This window comes from Leopardus geoffroyi, chromosome C1 (genome assembly GCF_018350155.1).
Source record: "Leopardus geoffroyi isolate Oge1 chromosome C1, O.geoffroyi_Oge1_pat1.0, whole genome shotgun sequence".
Lineage (NCBI taxonomy): Eukaryota > Metazoa > Chordata > Mammalia > Carnivora > Felidae > Leopardus > Leopardus geoffroyi.
The window spans coordinates 77277295-77296011 of NC_059328.1; positions in this window are offsets into that span (position 1 = coordinate 77277295).

Consider the following 18717-nt stretch of genomic DNA (forward strand, 5'->3'; position numbering starts at 1 on the left):
CAGATAGGCAGTCAGGAGAGCTGGTCCTGGTCTGGGCTCTATCCCTCACTTCCTGATGGACCTAAATGGTCTCAGAGATCTGAGAGTCTAAGAAGGTCAACAAGTGCTTCCTCTGTGATGATGACACGGCTGCCTCTCTGCCTCTGCAGAGACTTGGCTGGGAAAGCAGCTGTGCTTGGAAGAAGATGCCAGCTGCCTTTCCTCTCCTTTTCCTGTAGCCTGTCCCATGTGCGGCTCTGCTCTGCGGCTCCTCACACTGCAAAGATTATCTGGTGCATTCACTTAAATTACTTCAATGGCTTTGGCCAAGCCCCTTAGCCACTTTGTGCCTCAGTTTCCTCATCCATATAATGGGAATAATGATTCACCTACAAAAGAGAGTTCTGCTGAGAATTAGAAATCATTTTTAGGGGTGCCTGGCTGGCTCAGTCAGTGGAGTGTGACCCTCTTGATCTCGGGGTGGTGGCTTTGAGCCCCACGTTGGGTGTAGAGATTACTTAAAAAAAAAAAAATCTTTAAAAAGGAAAAAAAAAGAAATCATTTTTTAGAAAGCATGGGTCACAGTGTCTGGCACTGTGGTTATTGCTAATGAATTAGCGTGCTTAAACGTGATGCATTCCGCACCCGTTTGCAGAGTACTTGCTACCGCACCCGTTTGCAGAGTACTTGCTATGGCCAGGCAAATCGCTAAGGATGCAAAGGCAAAAGGAAGGACAAATCTCTGCCCTCAGTGCATTTATGGTCTAGTCCTGCACCCTCTAGCCTCCCCCTCCCCTCCTCCTCACCGCTAACATGCACATAGGTAGGACATGACAATATGAAGTAGAAAACAAATACGTTTTCCAGGGGATAAATTCAAGGGGGTACCTGGGCCAGACTTTGGTTCGCCCCCAGGTTGTTACATGGAGTCAAGTGTTCTTTCCTTAAGGAATTTTTCCCTCTGTGGCAAAACTCCCTGGTGGGACCCTGGGCAGAAGGAGTCAAATCTCAGAGGGCTTGTGGTCAGTAGAAAAACCAGATCTTTAACAGCAGCTTAAGCCTGACTCCTTTGCCCTGAAGGAGGCTGGGAAGAAAGGAGAGGTCAGAGTTCAGAATCATTACTTTGTTGCTCTGGAACAGGGTGAGGGAAACCAGAAGCTGTGCAGTGTTAAGATGGGGAACAGATAATTATATGTTCGTGCATTACTGTTCTGAATGTAAAATCTCCAATAGTCATTCCACACACAATGTAACAAAGCCTTTAAGGACAGGCTTAAGAAGGATTAATTTACAAAGACTCAACAGCTAGAAACCTCTAAAATAATTGTAAATGGGAAAAAGGATGCTCAAAATCACAGAGTTTAAAAGCTAGAGAGAACTTCAAAGTGTCATCCAACTTAGATTGTTAAATGCTGATCCATGATGAAATTGTTGCTGGTCTGTGATGAAATGAAAACAATCAGGACAATTTATTGTCTTTCCATACAAGAAAGGCTATTTATTTTAAATGACTTATCCTTTATTTTAAGATTATATAGTCTTCCTAGTTTTTTGGTTGTAATAGTCTTTCTCTTTCAGAACAATGATAGAATTTTAGATGGCAGTGTGTCTTTGTTTTTCCTCTTTTGCCTGTGGGTTTTAGAAAAACCTTACCTGTAAAAATGAAATGGCAATTCTGTGTTGGTCCCTAAATTTTTAAAAATTTTGTTTCCTGAAACCCAGTCTAGAAACCAGTCATCAAACTTAACCATCATTCATAATATATTAAGAAACTGGCTCCTAAAAAGCAGTTATGTAATTTCTCCCAAATTTTGAGAATACATCCATTTTTTTGAGAGAGAGAGAGAGAGCATTCACAAGCAGGGGAGAGGGGGGAGAGAGGGAGAGAGAGAGAGAGAGAGAGAGAGAGAGAGAGAGAATCTTAAGCAGGCTCCACACTCAGTGCAGAGTCCGACATGCAGGGCTCTATCTCATGACCCTGGGATCATGACCTGAGACATTCAGGTGCCCCAAGAATATATCCAAATATGGAAGCTTGCTTTGATAAGTAGGATACAGAAACAACTCCCTCAAAGCAAAGTGAATCTGAAGATAGCATTTCTGCAGATGCTAATAAAATTAGCCTAAAAAATATTAACTTATAAAGTGGAGTAGTGAGGGAAACACATTGAAATGAAAGCAGGGTCCTGGGTTTTAGCCCATCTTGTGCCTCTAACAAGATTTGCTGTTTTAGGAAAATCTCTTTCATTTGCCTCAGGCTCTGTTTCCCTTCTGTAGAATGAGGGGATAGAAGCAAGGTGATTTCTAAGACCATTTCCTGCTTAAATGTTTGCTATTCTAATTGGAGACAACATGGTTTAGTAGCAGAAGATTCAGACTCTAGAAGAGACCGTCTGGTTTGACTACTGACTCTGATACTTACTGACTGAGGGCCTGGGTAAATTATTTAATCTTTCTGTGCCTTAATTTCCTCATTAGTAAAGTGGGGTGAGGATAGTAATTACCTCATGAGGAATAAATTACATAAAAATTGCAAAGCACTAAATGTAGAGTCTGATATTAATAAGCTTTCAACAAATACTAAATATTAGTAGCAATAGTCGGTGATTTTTTCTAAATTAAATGCTTTACCCTCCTCACTTGGGAATATAATTGTTCTGCATAAACTGGACTACACCACAGAGCAGATCCCATTCTGAAAGGAAGAATAACTCGGGAGGCTGCCAAGAGGATTCCAGATGCTAAGATGTAATAATTAAGTGCAGGTGCAACTCAAAGCACTTTACATACGTTATCTCATTTAGTCCTCAAAACAAATCTCTGAGGTCAGCAGAATATGTTGGTTTCTCAGCCACAGTCCAACCCAAAAGCTCACTAAAATCACTGCTCTGCTTTGCCCTAAATTTTGAATCTCCTCCCTTCAGGGTCGAGGGGAAGGGCTGGGGTAGAGGGTGGGTAGAGATGGGGTGCTGGCGTATCATGGCTAGGAGAGAGGTACCTCTTATGCCAAGCAGCAAGTGTGAGCCACAGCAGCGTGGGTCATGGGAAGGAGGAGGATGGCTTGGGGACAGTGGTGGGATCTGGAGAATTAACCCAAGGCATTCCAGAAGGCACATGAAAGGTAGGGGTGGGCGGAGAGCTGCTATTGGAGCTGTGGTCAAGGCTGTTTTCTAGGTACAGTACTTCCTGTGTAAATGGATAAGCCTCATTTAAAGGCTGGGGATTGAGTGCACACTGGGCAGCAGCTTATTGTTCTAGGAACAGATAAAACAAAGTTCCAAAAGTCTCTGATATTGTTCCAGGACATTGTATTGTATGGATGATCAGACATTGTTTAGAGGATGACTATAAAATCATCTCCTTGGGGCGCCTGGGTGGCGCAGTCGGTTAAGCGTCCGACTTCAGCCAGGTCACGATCTCGTGGTCCGTGAGTTCGAGCCCCGCGTCGGGCTCTGGGCTGATGGCTCAGAGCCTGGAGCCTGTTTCCGATTCCTGGTCTCCCTCTCTCTCTGCCCCTCCCCCGTTCATGCTCTGTCTCTCTCTGTCCCAAAAATAAATAAACGTTGAAAAAAAAAATTAAAAAAAAAATAAAAAAAAAAATAAAATCATCTCCTTTAGAAGATATGAAGCAAATTAGAACTATGGCCCTACCTTCTATCCACAAAAGTAATACTCTTAGGGCCAAATTTAGCAACGCGGTACAGCGACATGCCCTTCTTTCCCTTTATCCCTTTATAAGGGTAACTGCCCTCCCATACTCCCCTGCTGCAGGAATCAGGGCCTTAGGCTGGGGTTGCAGGAATGAGGGCCTTAGGCTGGGGTTGAAACATGGCATGGCCCCTGGACTGGACCAAGGCAGGGCGGCCACCAAAGGCAGCCAATCCAGGGGATGGATACATATCTGTGAAATGGTCTTGTCTGAGAAGCTCTGCTCTGCCTAGGAAACCATTTCAGGTAACTTTGAATGGGGAGACAGAGAGAGAACCAGTTTTAATGCAGAGAGGCAGGGAGGAGAAAGGAGAAAGGAGCAGACACATGGCTGCAAGATGTACAGGGCCAGCAAGATTAGGAGTCACCATAACAATAGAGAAGAATGGAGACACTTGGCTCTTGTAACTGAAGAAGAGACAAAAACACTTGGATCTCAGGCCTGTCTTGGATCTTGAGCAGGTGCTACTCCTTGGTTTCCATGAGCTTCTTTACCTAGTACCTCCATGTAATAGATACGCCAAGAACAACCCCCCTCCACCCCCCCTCCATTACTGGAGGTACCTTAGATTTCTATTCTTTACAACCAAAAGAACATAACAAAGTATGAATCTTGATCTTAGTACTTATGAACTGGAGCTGTAGAGTCAGGGGAAGGATCTGATTGAGTGACTAAAATTTACTAGGCTCTGTGGGGGGAGACTTTTCTAGGGGGACACAGCTCACCCAGGTATAGAGGCATGGAAGGTCAAGGTGGGTGCTGAAAAAAGGTGGGAAGATGGATATGATTTGAGAGAAGGATGGGAGAGGATGGCAGTCTTTGGGGTTGGAACAGTAGGGTCCAGATTGTCAGCAGTCTGCTTGTTATGCTGAGGTTTACACAAGATCCTTAAGCAGGGTGGAGAATGGGGGCATGGTCAGATTCACTCCTCTGTTTGTTTCCTTGAGGTTACAAATGCAGTTAATACTGGTGAAGAGACACTGAGAAAAAGGAGGCCAAGAAACCATCACATCAGCTACACTTTCTGGTTTCATGGAGAAGTGGAATGTCAGTCAGGACAGGCATAGCTCTAGGGAAATTGAGGCCTTTAAAAAGATTATTTTGAATTCTAGATGATGCCATTTTGTTTTTTCACAACTCAATATTCCAGCCACAGAATTGTCCCCTTGGAACATTCTCCTACTTGAAGTTTCCACGGCTTGAATGAAAGACGCGTAAGAAATATTTTCATATTGTCCTTCACACTTAAATTCAAATGTTCATGTTTAATGAACCACAGGCTACTGATCTCAAAAAGAAAGCATTAGTTGTTCAAGGACTAGAGTGAAGTCAGAATTAGCGTGATAATGAGAATCCCTTTGACCACACTATTTAAGTGATGGGATGTTGGTCCTTCACAAAACATGGCATGAAAGACCCATGTAATATGTTGTAATCAAAATAATAATAAATTGACGTAAGCTTCCTGGAAGACTATTTGACAGTATGTGTCAGAAGCCTTATAAATATAGGCTTAGACTCAGAAATTCCACCTTTAGGAATAACATCTTAATCAAATATGTCTCAAGACAAATACCCAAGGATGTTTATCACAGCATTATTTATACTAGACCCAAACTAAAAACTTTTGAAAGGTCCAATTATAAGTAAGTTATTAAGTAAATTATGGTGAAGCCATATGGTAAATTATTAAGAAGTCATATGTTGTTTTCAAAGAATATTTAATGACATGGAAAATTACTCATAACCTTATCTGAGAAAAGAAGGACATAAAACTATACACACATGTACACACACATGTATATAAAGTTTCTTGTATGTATTTATATGTTCTTTGTAAATGCTCTAAAAGATAACCTGGAAGAAAATACTCCAAATTGAAATATGCCATGATTAAAATGTTAATAGAGTTTATCTTTCAGTAGTAGAATTACAAATGCTTTAATATTTTCTTTTTCTATTAATTTTTCAAATTTTCATGACTGCATATACATTATTAATATAATCAGGAAAGATTTTACTTACCCACATACAAAATTATCATTTGGGCTAGCTGTGACCAGACAGCATGATTATAGTTAGAAAACAAAGAATAGACACCAGAGCTTTCAGTCCCTTAACCTATTGACATCATTACAGGGAATAAGCAGGTGACCTGGTTTGGGTCTCTGCTCTTTTTTCAGCTCACTCCTTGGGGGAATTCCCAAGATTCACTGAGATCTTCCAGGCTTATCACCATCACCACCATCATCATCACCATTATCATCATCAACGCGAACAGTTATTGAGCACGTACGAGGTACCAGGCATTGTTGGAAGGGTTTAACAAATATTGTCAATTCCCCCTCATAACAACTCTTGGAAGTAGGTACTACTATTACTCCTGTTTTACTGAGGAAGAAACCAAGCAACAGAGAAACTTGCTCAAGGCCCCACCATTAGTAAGGGGTAGAGCTGGCTTCAGACTCCAGGCAGTCTGATGTGCTGTAACGCAATGCCTTAGGTTGCATGGCCTCTCAGAAAGCCACGAAGAACTTTGGAATTTGGGGGACTAGAGATCACGTAGCTTTTTTTTTTAAGCAAAGGGAAATTTTTTTCAAATCTAACTCTATGTATAATTCCCTTATTCCTGATTTAGTTGAAAGAGATGCTAGGGTCCCTTCTGTGCCTCTCCCTCATTTCCCAATGAGGTCACTGTGGTGTCTCACCTCTGTATAACTCTTCTGAGAAACTACTGCCCTAATCTAACTATTTCTACTATGAAATAAGAAATCTGGGCCCAGAGCTTTTAAAAGAGGGCTCCCAGTTAGCATGTGCATAAGCTAATGTTTCTTTACTATCACCGCAGAGCACACCATATATTATTCGGGACTTCTTTTGTTACAACTCAAATTTGCTTAGACAGAAAAGGGAATTTATTAGTTTAAATAATCAGGTAGTCCAAAGAGATTCCGGCTTCAGGTATAGCTAGATCTAGGAGTCCAATATGACACAAAAGGCTCTGTCCCTCCTTCTGTTTCTAGCTCTGCATCCCTGTAAATTCACCTCATTCTCAGGAAGGCTCTCTACCTTATAAACCTATATACCCTTGTAGCTCTAGATGTCCAGCACCCCTGCAGGGTAAACTAGATAATCACTGTCATCTGTGGATCTTTCTAGTCAAAACCGCTGACCTTTATTTCTGTTGGACAAAGAACGGTGTGATAGTTAGACCTCCCATTCTTCCTTTAAAAAACAGAAGTCGTGAACATATATTAATCCGTGGTCCATTGCATGTACCACCATGCTGCGTAGGCCTAGTGGGGATGAGTTCCTTATAGCCAGACAATCTCTAGGTCTACCTTTTCACCAAAACCACCCTGTCTTTTGCACATGTGCAGAGAGTCCGTTGGGAGACTTGAACTCAGAGCCATAAGATCATGACCTGAGCTGAAGTCAGACACTTAGCTAACTGAGCAATCCAAGTACCTCAATACACCATCTTGGTTACCATAGCTTTATAGTGTGTCTTGCCCTCAGGTAGTATAACTCTCCTACTTGGTGGTAGTAGTCCTCCTCCTCTCCCTCCTTCTCCTCCTCTGCCTCCCTCTTCTATCAGATTTATTGATGTATAGTTTATATATAACCAAGTAGTGTGATTTGTAACTCCTCACAAACATATATAGTCATGTAATGACTACAGTCATGAGATAGAAAATTTTCATCACCCCATCTCTTCTATCTTCCTATTGTCTTCTTTTCTGTCTTCATTAGAACTAATCAAGCATTTTTAATAATTTTATCTCCATTTCCACCGTTGACTTAGTTAGCTACACCTCTTTGAGTTCGTGTGTCTATGTGTGATAACTATACAATTTACAATATCCATTTTCAACTTACACAATATCACACTTTCAACTTATGTACAGTTTATAATACATATTCATTTTCAACTAAATACTGTCTGCCTTCAACTACCATACTATTTACATGTGGCTCAAGATTCTTACAAAAGCACATTTTTCTTTTATTCTTTCCTTTATACCACTTTTGTCATAGATTTTACCTCTACAAATATTAGTCATTTTCACTAAATAGTTGACTATCTTTTAAAGAGATTTTAAAATTAAGAAAAATGTTTTATGTTTACTCACATATTTGTTGCCCCTAATTCCTTTGTACAGATCCAAATGTCTATCTGGTACCATGTTTCTTTTGTTTGAAGGATTACTTTTATACTCTTGTCCTCAGTGACGTGCTGGTAAAGTTGCTCTCTGCAAAATAAAAAAGAGCCCTGATTTGTAGTGTTTGCTGATTTCCATGGTGTAAATTCTCCCATCATTACCAATTTTAAGCTACTAACATTTTAACAATCAATTTGCAAAATTCCTAAATATTTAGCAATCAGTTTGTGTGAAGTGGTATGAACTGGCTTAAATTTATGATGCTAATCTGCTGGTAATGTATTCTCCCAGGCTTTATTTTTCTGAATAAAGTCTTTTTTTTTCTCTTCAGTTTTGAAAAAAATTTCTTCCGGGATACAATACTAGGCTGATGGTTTCTTGTTTCAGTAATTTATTTTTTGAATTATTGTCAGGTTTCTATTTTTATTTTTTAAGGAAGCTCTAGACCCCACGTGGGGCTTGAACTCACAGCCTGAGATTAAGAGTACCGTACTCCACCTGCTGAGTCAGCCAGCTGCCCCTTCGTTTCAGCACTTTTAAGTTGTTGCTCTGTTGTCTTTGGGCATATACCGCTTCTGATGAGAAGTATGCCGTAATTCTTATTTTTGTTCCTCTGTATCTAGTTTGTTTCTCTACTCCTCCTCCCACTCTACATCCCTGGCTGCTTTTAACATTTTCTTCTTGTTGTTGGTATTCCGTAATGTGATTATGATGTGTTTTGCTGTGGTTTTCTTCCTGTTTCTGTTGCTTGACCCTGACATGGCCCTTAGACAAATCACATGGGACTGCTGTGCTCAAACTGGCCCTTCAGTTGTCTGATACATCCTAGTGGCCAGGGCCCAAGAGGGTGTGCTACTGGAAGACTAGTCTTTGAATATGAATTAAATGAGATTTTTAGATTTCCTCATTACTTATTAGTAATGATATTTTATATTTCTATAGCAGTTTAACAATTTAAAAGAATTTAACCTACATTTTATTAGTGTGTAGATTATTTCAAGTGTATATCAGAATTACCTGAAGATCTTTTTAGTACAGAATCCTGGGTCCCACTTTTTTTGGTTTTTGTTTTGTTTTGTTTTTACTTTTAAATCCAAATCTTTGGGGGAAGACACATTTTCAAAAGCTTGAGAAACCGCAACATGACCTGATTTATATTTCTTGTAAAAGTTCTGTCGTGTAGGTTTGGTTATTTTCTTACATATGAAGAATCGGAGGTTACCAAGACGAATGAGTTACCCAAGGTTTCCGAGCCCATCAGCTCAGCTAGAGCATGGGCCAAGTTTCTCTGTTAGTTTCACTTTTTTTGAGGAAAGAGCCATATTTTATTATAATGGACGAGGATTTTTGTCACATCCCATGTCACATGGTTACAATGTCACCAAATCCATTCCTACAAACTTTCCGTTTTAATCTGTTTAATAATAATACCTTTCTTTATGTTATTCAAAGACTTATCTCAGTGCCTCCAGGTTTTCATGGAGAAAACACACTAAACTGATGTTTCTAACTGAAACAAAGATGTCGGGAGCAAATTTAAATCAGACGTGGTTTTACATGTGGCTGGTTATGTGTAACCACCAATAGGTTAGCATCCCTTTATTTTTCTTCAAGAGAAAAAAAAGATCCGATAGAATGGGGTTTGCAAATAGTTAACTGGCAGCGTGAGGGACTTGTGTAGAAAGTTGAGGTGACAACTGAAAGTCAAGACTACACATGTTCATGTGTTTCCCAGGGAAAATAAGATCTCCAATTTAGAGAGACTTGGGTGCTGCTATTATTTCTTCAGATAAGACACATGCAGATGGGAAAGATGACTTTTCTGAAGGAAACATGAGATGTAAATGGAAGAAACGTAAGTAGAAAAAGTGACTTTTTTTCCTTTCTCCGATTTTTTAGCTTCTTTCTTGGTTTTATTGTGCAGTGCAGTGTTTTGATGTTGACATCGTCTTAATGTGCTTCAGGACACTCATTTTCCAGCAGCAGCTCCTAGGGACAGGACAACTGCGTGTCTTCAGCAAGCAGCAGTCTTGCATATCCCCTTGGGCTTTCCACACATGGTCTACCGCCATTTCCTTGTGTGCCTCCCTGTCTCCGAGACACCCTCCTCAGTGTCCTGTGTCCTGTTCTTGGCTCCATCCTTGCGCCATCTCCTATGACAACTCTCCCCGCTCAGAGACACACTGTCCTTTCCCTTCTCAGTTCCTGGTGGATTTCTACCTGTTCACTATCTTTTATTCTTTTCTTTAAAGTTTATTTACTTATTTTGAGAGAGAGACAGTGCAAATGGGGAAGGGGCAGAGAGGGAGAGGGAGAGAGGGAGAATCTCAAGCAGGCTCTGCACCACCAGCACGGAGCCTGATGTGGGGCTCCAACCCACGAACCGCGAGATCATGACCTGAGCCGAAGTCGGACACTTAACTAACTGAGCCACCCAGGCGCCCCTGTTCACTATATTTTAACATTAGTCATAGATGATAGAGTTGATGAGCAGCGTGAGCTCCTAAAAGGGTTGCCCGTGGATCAAGGTAGAAAATTAAGATAATCAGATTGCTGAAGTGACTTTTGTAACAGTTACAGGCACTTGTCCATCAGGCATTCTTCCAGTAGCTTTAGCTCTTGAGCACTGTGATCAAAATCAGAAGCAAAAAGTGTTCTAAGTGATGAGTAAAATAGCTGTCACAGAATCCACATAACTTTATTCCTTTGATTAAATTTAACAAACAGTTATTGAGTATTTTCTATCTGCCAGACACTGGCCTGGGTGGTAGGAATAGTGAGATGAATAATTTATCTCTCTCTCACCTTGTTCCAGAAAGGATCTGAGGTGGCTTGTAGCAGAAACATATAAAATAAAATGGCCAAATACAGGTTTTAAAACTCAGAGCAAGGGAAATATAAATTAAAATAGGTCAAGTCTAGGGGGAAAAGAGGACACAGATACACGGCCAAGTATAATCGTTATACTTGAGCTGTGAATTTGGCTCTAAGTACATTAGGTGGCCAGGGGGAAAGGGAAACGTGGTGAGTTACACATTTCCCATTGTAAAAACAAAGAAATTGCATAGTCACTCAGGGGGGAAAAGATGAATAAGACATGGTTCCTAATGGCAAGGAATTTATAATCCAGCAGGAGAGACAGATCTGTAGCAAACATCTGTGAAACAAAGCTGTATTATGAGATCTGTGTAAAGCGCTAAGGGAATGGAGATAGGGGGGCAATTTATTTGGCTTACTAGAGAGAGAAGATGCTATAGGGACAGTGCCCTAAAAGAAGAAGTGGACAAGGAGGAGAAGGGCACATGAGACAGAGGGAAAGAGTACAGTGACTTGAGATTAGCAGCCTCCAGCTATGTTTGCATAAAAATTGCTTTGAATGCTTGTCAAAAGACTCTGAATCAATAGGACTGGGATTTTTCACAAGCACCCCAGAATGCTAATTCTGGTGCTCAGCGACCATACTTTGAGAAACATTGCTGTGTAGAGCAGTGAAAGATGAGGTTGGAAATGCCGACTGGACCCACCTGGTGTGGACTTCGTACTCCACCGTTAGAAACTTGGAATTTATGGGTAATGGGGAGCCTCTGGATGCCTTTAAGCCTAAGCAGGTGAATAACACTGTCAACTCTGTGTGTGTGCGCGTGCGTTTCTTTTCTTTTTCTGATTACAAGTGCAGCAGCTGGAGGATGAAGGGCAGGAAGAAAGAGGCTGCAAACAGGTAACCACTAGGAGTGTGGCATTGTCCAGGTGCAAAAGGACAAGAATGTGTTGAGGTAGTGGCAGGGGAAATGGGGCACGGTGAACACTTTCTGCACTGAGCATGAACCTGTTAGTTTATTGTTAGTCACAGATTTACTTTTCTGGTTAATCTATGTTGTTTCTCATGTCTAATTGTTATTTTACTTCATTTTTTACTCTCAGGTGGCCAGCCTAAACCAACAAGCAGCAGCAGTGACCTGCTGGGGAGCAGGTCCTCGCTGAGCTCTGCCTGGTCCACGTGTGTGAGCTGGGGGTGCTGGTGAGGGACATTTGCTCAGCATAGTGGAGGGGAGGAGACTTCTTCTTTTTTTTTTTAATATAATTTATTGTCAAGTTAGCTAACATACAGTGTATATAGTGTGCTTTTGGCTTTGGGAGTAGATTCCTCTGATTCATCTCTTACATACAATAGCCAGTGCTCGTCCCATCGAATGCCCTCCTCAATGCCCATCCCCCATTCCCCCCCCCCCCCCCCCCCCCCCGGCCAACCATCAGTTTGTTCCCTGTATTTAAGAATCTGTCATGGTTAGGGGAGGTGACTTCTCTTATGGTGAACTCACATTGGAGGGTGACTTAGTACATCAGGATATTTTTCTTTTAATTTACTCTTAAAAACTTCTTGTTTTAAAAACACAAAAAAGAGAAGACAGTTCTGAATTCCTATAACCAGTTACTCAGATTTGGCAAGTCAAGGTTTTGACAACATATTTTCAGCTTTATTGAGGCATAATTGACAAATAAAATGACACGTATTTAAAGTGTCCAACACGATGATTTGACATACATATACTTTGTGAAGTGATTCCCACAATCAAATTAATTAACACTTTCATCCCTTACATAGTTACTTTTTTTGTATGTGTGGTGAGAATGCTTAAGGTCTCTTCTCTTATCAACTTTCAAGTACACAACACAGTATTATTAATTATAGTCACCATGCTGTCCCTACATCCCCAGAGCTTATTCATCTTATAACTGGAGGCTTAGAACCTTTGACCAGTACCTCTTATCTCCTCCAACCTCCAGCAGCCCCTGGTAACCACCATTCTATTCTCTCTTTTAGGAGTTCAACTTTTTTTTTTTTTTTTTTTTTTTTTTTTTTTTTTTAAGATTCCACAGGTGAGTGAGACCATAGAGTATTTGTCTATTTTGGTCTGGCTAATTTCACTTAGCATAATGTCTTCTATTTTTATCCCTGCTGTTGCAAGCAGCAGGATTTCCTTCTTTCTCATGGCTAGCTATTATTCCATTCTACATATATACCACACCTTTTTAATCATTGATCTGTTGAAGGACACTCGGATTGTTTCCATATCTTAGCTAATGTGAATGATGTTGCAATGAGCATGGGAGTGCAGATTTCTCTTTGAGATCCTGATTTCATCTTCTTCAGATACATACTCAGAAGTGACATTGCTGGATCATATAGTAGTTCGCAGTAGTTTGAATTACTATAATCTACTGTGGTAGATCATGTAGTAAATTTTAAGGAGCCTGCATATGGTTTGCCATAATCAGTGTACCAATTTACATTCCTACCAACAATACACAGCGGTTCCCTTTCCTCCACAACCTTGCCAACACTTTTATCTGTTGTCTTTTTGATAAAAACCATCCTAACAGGTATGAGGTGTATCTCAGTGTGGTTTTAGTTTACATTTTCCTGATGATTAGTGATCTTGAGCATTGTTTCATGTACCTTTTGGCCATTTTTATGTCAAATTTGGGAAAATTGTCAAATTCTTTGCCCATTTTTAAATTGGATTATTTGGTTTTTGTTTGTTTTTCTTTTTTTTTTTAATCTTTTTTTTTTTTTTTTTTTTTTTTGCTATCAACGTGTTAGTTTGGATACTCACCCATTATCAGATATATGGTTTGCAAATATCTTTTCCCATTACTGTAAGTTGTCTTTTCATTGTGATGGTTTCCTTTATTGTGCAGAAGCTTTTTAGTTTGATGTAGTCCCACTTGTTTATTTTTGGTTTGTTGCCTGTGCTTTTGGTGTCAAATAAAAAAAAAGTCATTGCCAAGACCAACGTCAAGGAGCTTTTCTCCTATATTCTAGGAGTTTTATGGTTTCAGGTCTTATGTTCGAGTCTTTAATCCATTTTGAGTTGATTTTTGTGTATGGTGTAAGGTAGGAGTCCAGTTTTATTCCTTCCCATGTGGCTGTTCAGTTTTCCCAGCACCAGTAATAGAAGAGATTGTTCTTCCCCCCACTATGTGTTCCTGGTGCCCTTCTCAAAGATTTGTTGACTGTATATGCATGGACTTCTGCCTGGGCTCTTTATTCTGCTCCATTGATCTGTGTGTCTATCTTTATACCAGTACCATACTGCTGTAATTATTATATCTTCATAATGTAGTTTGAAATCAGGAAGTGTGATTCCTCCAGCTTTGTTCTTTTTCAGGATTGCTTTGGCTATTCAGGGTCTTTTGTGGATATGAATATGAAATTTAGTATTATTTTTTCTATATCTTTGAAAATGTCAATGGAATTTTGATAAGGTTGCATTGAATCTATAGATTACTCTGAGGAGTGTGGGTGGACATTTAACAATATTAATTCTTCCAATTCATGAGCATGGGATATCTTTCCATTTACTCTGTCTTCCTCTATTTCTTTCATTAAATGTCATAGTTTTCAGGGTGCAGGTCTTTCACCTCCTTATTAAACTTATTTCTAAGTATTTTATTAGTTTTTTTAATGCCTATTTATTTTGAGAGAGAGAGAGAGAATGTGTGCGAACCAGGGAGGGGCAGAGGGAGGGGGAGAGAGAGAGAGACAGAGAGAGAGAGAATCCCAAGCAGGCCCTGGACGGTCAGCACAGACTCCGATGTGGGGCTCGAACTCATGAACTATGAGATCATGACCTGAGCCAAAATCAAGAGTCAGATGCTTAACCAACTGAGCCATGCAGGCACCCATTCATATTTTGTTGTTTTGATAGTATCGTAAATGGGATGATTTTCTTCATTTCCTTGATTTTTCATATTCCTTGGAGGCTTGCATTGCTGTCTTCACATCTGAAGAAACAATTACCTTCTGTAGTCTTTATTGAATGGCTTTGGGAAAGAAATACATGCTGCCAGTTCTGCTAAGGATTCTGAGGCTTCTCAGACCTTTTCTATGGATATACATGCTCCTCATTTCTTGTTCCCTCTTAGGGGGATTTCTTAAGATCGTGTGTATGCTTCTCTTGCTTTCCCTAGAATGGTGCTAAATGCTCGTTAGTGTGTTTTCTCCCAATCTGTTTTTTTTTTAAGTTTTTTTCTTTCTTTCTTTTTTTTTTTTTTTTTTTTTTGAGTGGGGGAAGGGGCAGAGAGAGAGAGAGAGAGAATCCAAAGCAGGCGCTGCACTGTCAGCTCAGCCTGACGTGTGGCACAAACTCACAAACCGTGAGATCATGACCCGAGCCGAAATCTAGAGTCTTAACTGCATGAGCCCTGCAGGCGCCCCTCTATTCTCCCAGGCTTGCAGAGTCAGGGCCAGCTTTCTGCCCGTGCTCGCCAGCTGTCTACAAAGGCTCATACTCCCCGCTCTTGGAACACACAGAGCCAGCCAGCCACAGGGTGTGGTGTGTGTGAGGGAGGTAAACGGAGTGCTCAGGAACCCCCGGGGCCATCTGGGGGGAATCCTCAAATGAAACATCCCCCGCAGCTTGTGGGCGTGCTTCCTGATGAATTCCGCAAAGTGGTTGGTAAGATCCGTGTCTTTCTGATGCCCTCTGAGAGCCCTGTCTGCTGTTCTCCCAGCCACTCTCTGCCCCTGACTTGTGCAGCATGCCTCTGTACTCTGGATGGGGTGAGAGAGAAGTGGGCCTTTTTGGTAGCATTACACATGGCTGGGAAGCCAGGTACTCATTCACACACTCTCAGTTTCCCCATTGAAAGAAGCCACAGATCTAAAAGGTCTACCTTGGCATTGATCTGTATCTGTGCCTTGGGGGAGGGGTGACATAGGTAAAATGAAACTGTTTCTGTCACCCTCTTCATTGCATCCAATCTGGTTGTTTTTTGCTCCAGTGGTTTGCTGGAACTTCTCTGCTGGACTCCTGGACTGCCACAAACGCATTTTCCTCTGTGGGTGATTGTCAAACTTGCTGTTTTGCGGGGAGAACACAGAAGAAGACTCTTATTCCACCATTTTGCTGATGTCATTCCCACATGTTTTTATTTGTTCTAAGAAAAAAAGGTACCAATGTCCAGTTCACTGGATTCTGCTAACACAATGTCTGCCCTTCAAAAATGGCAAAAAATGCCAGCACCTTGCATTGTGGTTTACAAAAACCAGAGTGCCTGAAGTTGGACAATGTTCCCATGCAAAGACCTATTGTTTTGAGTCTGCTCTCATGCGTGCAGAGCGTTTGTGAGCAACAAGCCTGTGGTCCAATCCATTATTTCATTCATGGTACAGGAACTACTGAGCTTAGTCCCAAGACAAAGTGAAGTTAATACCATTTGGCTACGATCCACTGTTCAAACGTGTGGTAAGTGGAATAATGGCCCTCCGGAAGATGTCCATGTCCTAATCCCCAGAACCAGTGAATATGATACCTTACATGGCAAAAGAGATACGTTTGTTTGGTAAGGTCACCATAACCAAGTACTACGAACTGGGTGGCTTGAACAGAAATGTATTCTTTCGCAGTTCTGAAGGCTAGAAGATCAAAATCAAGACATCAGCAGGTTGGTTTCTTTTAAAAGCTGTGAGGGAGAGATCTATTCCAGGCCTTTCTCCTTGGCTTGTATAGGTGGCTGTCTCCTCCCCGTGTTTCTCCTTCTGTGGGTGTCTGTGTCCAAATTCCACCCCCGCTGGTTTCTAAACGTTTGTTTGTTTAGAGAGAGAGGAAAACAGAGGATCTGAAGTGGGCTCTGTGCTGATAGCAGAGAGCCCGAATCAGGGCTTGAACTCATGAAGTTCGAGATCACGACCTAAACTAAAGTCAGAGGCTCAACCGACTGAGTGACCTAGGTGCCCCCACCCCCTTCTGATACACACACCCGTCCTGTTGAATTAAGGCCCACCTGAATGATCTAATCTTAACTGATTACATTTGCTGTGACCCTGTCTTCAAGTAGGTTCACATTCTTGGGTTTACAACTTCAAAATACGAATTTGGACACAATTCAACCCATAACAAGAGGCTTTGCGAATCTGATTAAAGTTAAGGACTTTGAGAAGAGGGAGGGCATCCTGAATCATCCAGGTGGACTCAATCTAATCACATAGTCCTTAAACGTGAAGACACTTTCCCTTCTGTCCTCAGTGAGAAAGAGTTGTGGTAACGGAAAAGAGGTCAGAGAGAGGCAACATGGCTGGCTTTTAAGGATGGTGGAAGATGCTACAAGGGAAGAAATGCTTGTGGCCTCAGAAGCCAGAAAAGGCAGGGTGATGGGCATTGAGGAGAGCACCTGTTGGGATGAGCACTGGGTGTTGTAGGGAAACCAATTTAACAATAAATTTCATATTAAAAAAAAAAAAGCCAGAAAAGGCAAAGAAGTAGTCTCCTCTAGAGGCTCCAGAAAGGAATTTGGCCCTGCCAATACCTTGATCTCAGTGCAGTGAGACCAGTTGTTAGAATTCTTACCTCCAGAACCGTACGACAGCACATTTGTGTTGTTCTAAACCATTAAGTTTGTGGTGATTTGTTATGGCAGCAACAGAAAACCAAAACAATTTCCTCCCAACCACAGCCCCTCCATTCACCACACCATCTCCCATCCCCCTTATATAATGACTCTCCCTGGGACTCAGTCCACAGAACTCCCCCCACCCCTACCACAACCGCTCATAAAAGTCAAGTCATGGAGGGGCACCTGGGTGGCGCAGTCGGTTAGGAATCCAACTTTTCATTTCGGCTTACATCATGATCTCATGGTTCTCGGGCACTGACAGCACGGAGCCTGCTTGGGATTCTCTCTCTCCTCTGTCTCTCTGCCCCTTCCCCCCACATGCACATGGGAGCTCTCTCTCTCACTCACTCCAAACTAAACTTAAAAAAAAAAAAAAGCCAAGTCTTGTAAAGTGAGGGATTCCTCCCTGAGTATCAGGCCAGCTCATGACCCACTCCCACTGCACATTCCCCAGCCTCTGAACACTCACATGAGACCCTCCTACCTGGACTGAGCTTCCTGGAGCGTGCGGGCATGTGAGCCAAGCGGGAACCGTCTCTGTCTAGATTTTGAGCTAGGAGTCCCCAAGGCCAGGAGTCGGGAGCTGATTCCTGTTGATGGCAGGGGTCTGGAGGGAAGGTCCGTGGATTAGTGTTGCTGAGGTTCTGAAGGCTGTGACGTTTCACTTAAACCGGGTGGCAGTCGGTTGGTTTGACTTGCCAAAGAGCCTGAGCACTTACTTATATTCGCTAATCCAAAAAACTGTGCCATGGAGAGGAGGCGGGAAGGGAGGCGCAGCAAAGGCCAGGACAGGATGCGGCCGAGAGCCCTGGTGTGGAGAAGGCCGCCGCTCCTGGCTAAAATGAGTCTCACAGAAGTTTCTGGTTCTTCGTTACCATGACATGTTGTGAAATGACTTCATGTTTTCTGCAAAACCGGTCGCCAATTTCTGGAAGGCTTGTTTTCCTCTAGAAGAGCCAAACCGCATATCCCTTATTATAGGTAGTTCTTGTACCACAGACATGCTATCTCTTTACACAAGTGATTGCAAAATGTGCAACTGCCTCTCAGGGCTTTTGTTTTGTATTGTTTTGTTTGAACGTGTTTGATTTTTGAAAGCTGTTAAGACCTAGACTGGAAGCTCTCAGATGATCAGATCCTTTCTGGTGTCAGGATGCAAACACGCTACTCCGTACTTAAACAAGGCTCTAGTCTTTTGTGTCTCTTCCATCAGGAACTGCTGCAGATAAAAGCAAATGTCTTAGAAGAGCAAGTGTGACATCTGGTTCGCTATCAGGAATAAATCTCTACCTGCCAAGCAAGACTGTAAGGCAATCTGGAACCGGTTACCACATAAACTTGTTTTATTTCAAAACCGTATCACCTGACTTACCTTTCTATTTATTGCCTGCCTTGAGTTCTTTTTCACTATCAAGGTGCTTCTAATGAAACACAGTTGACCTGAGTTTTGAGGTGAATTGTGAGAGAGTT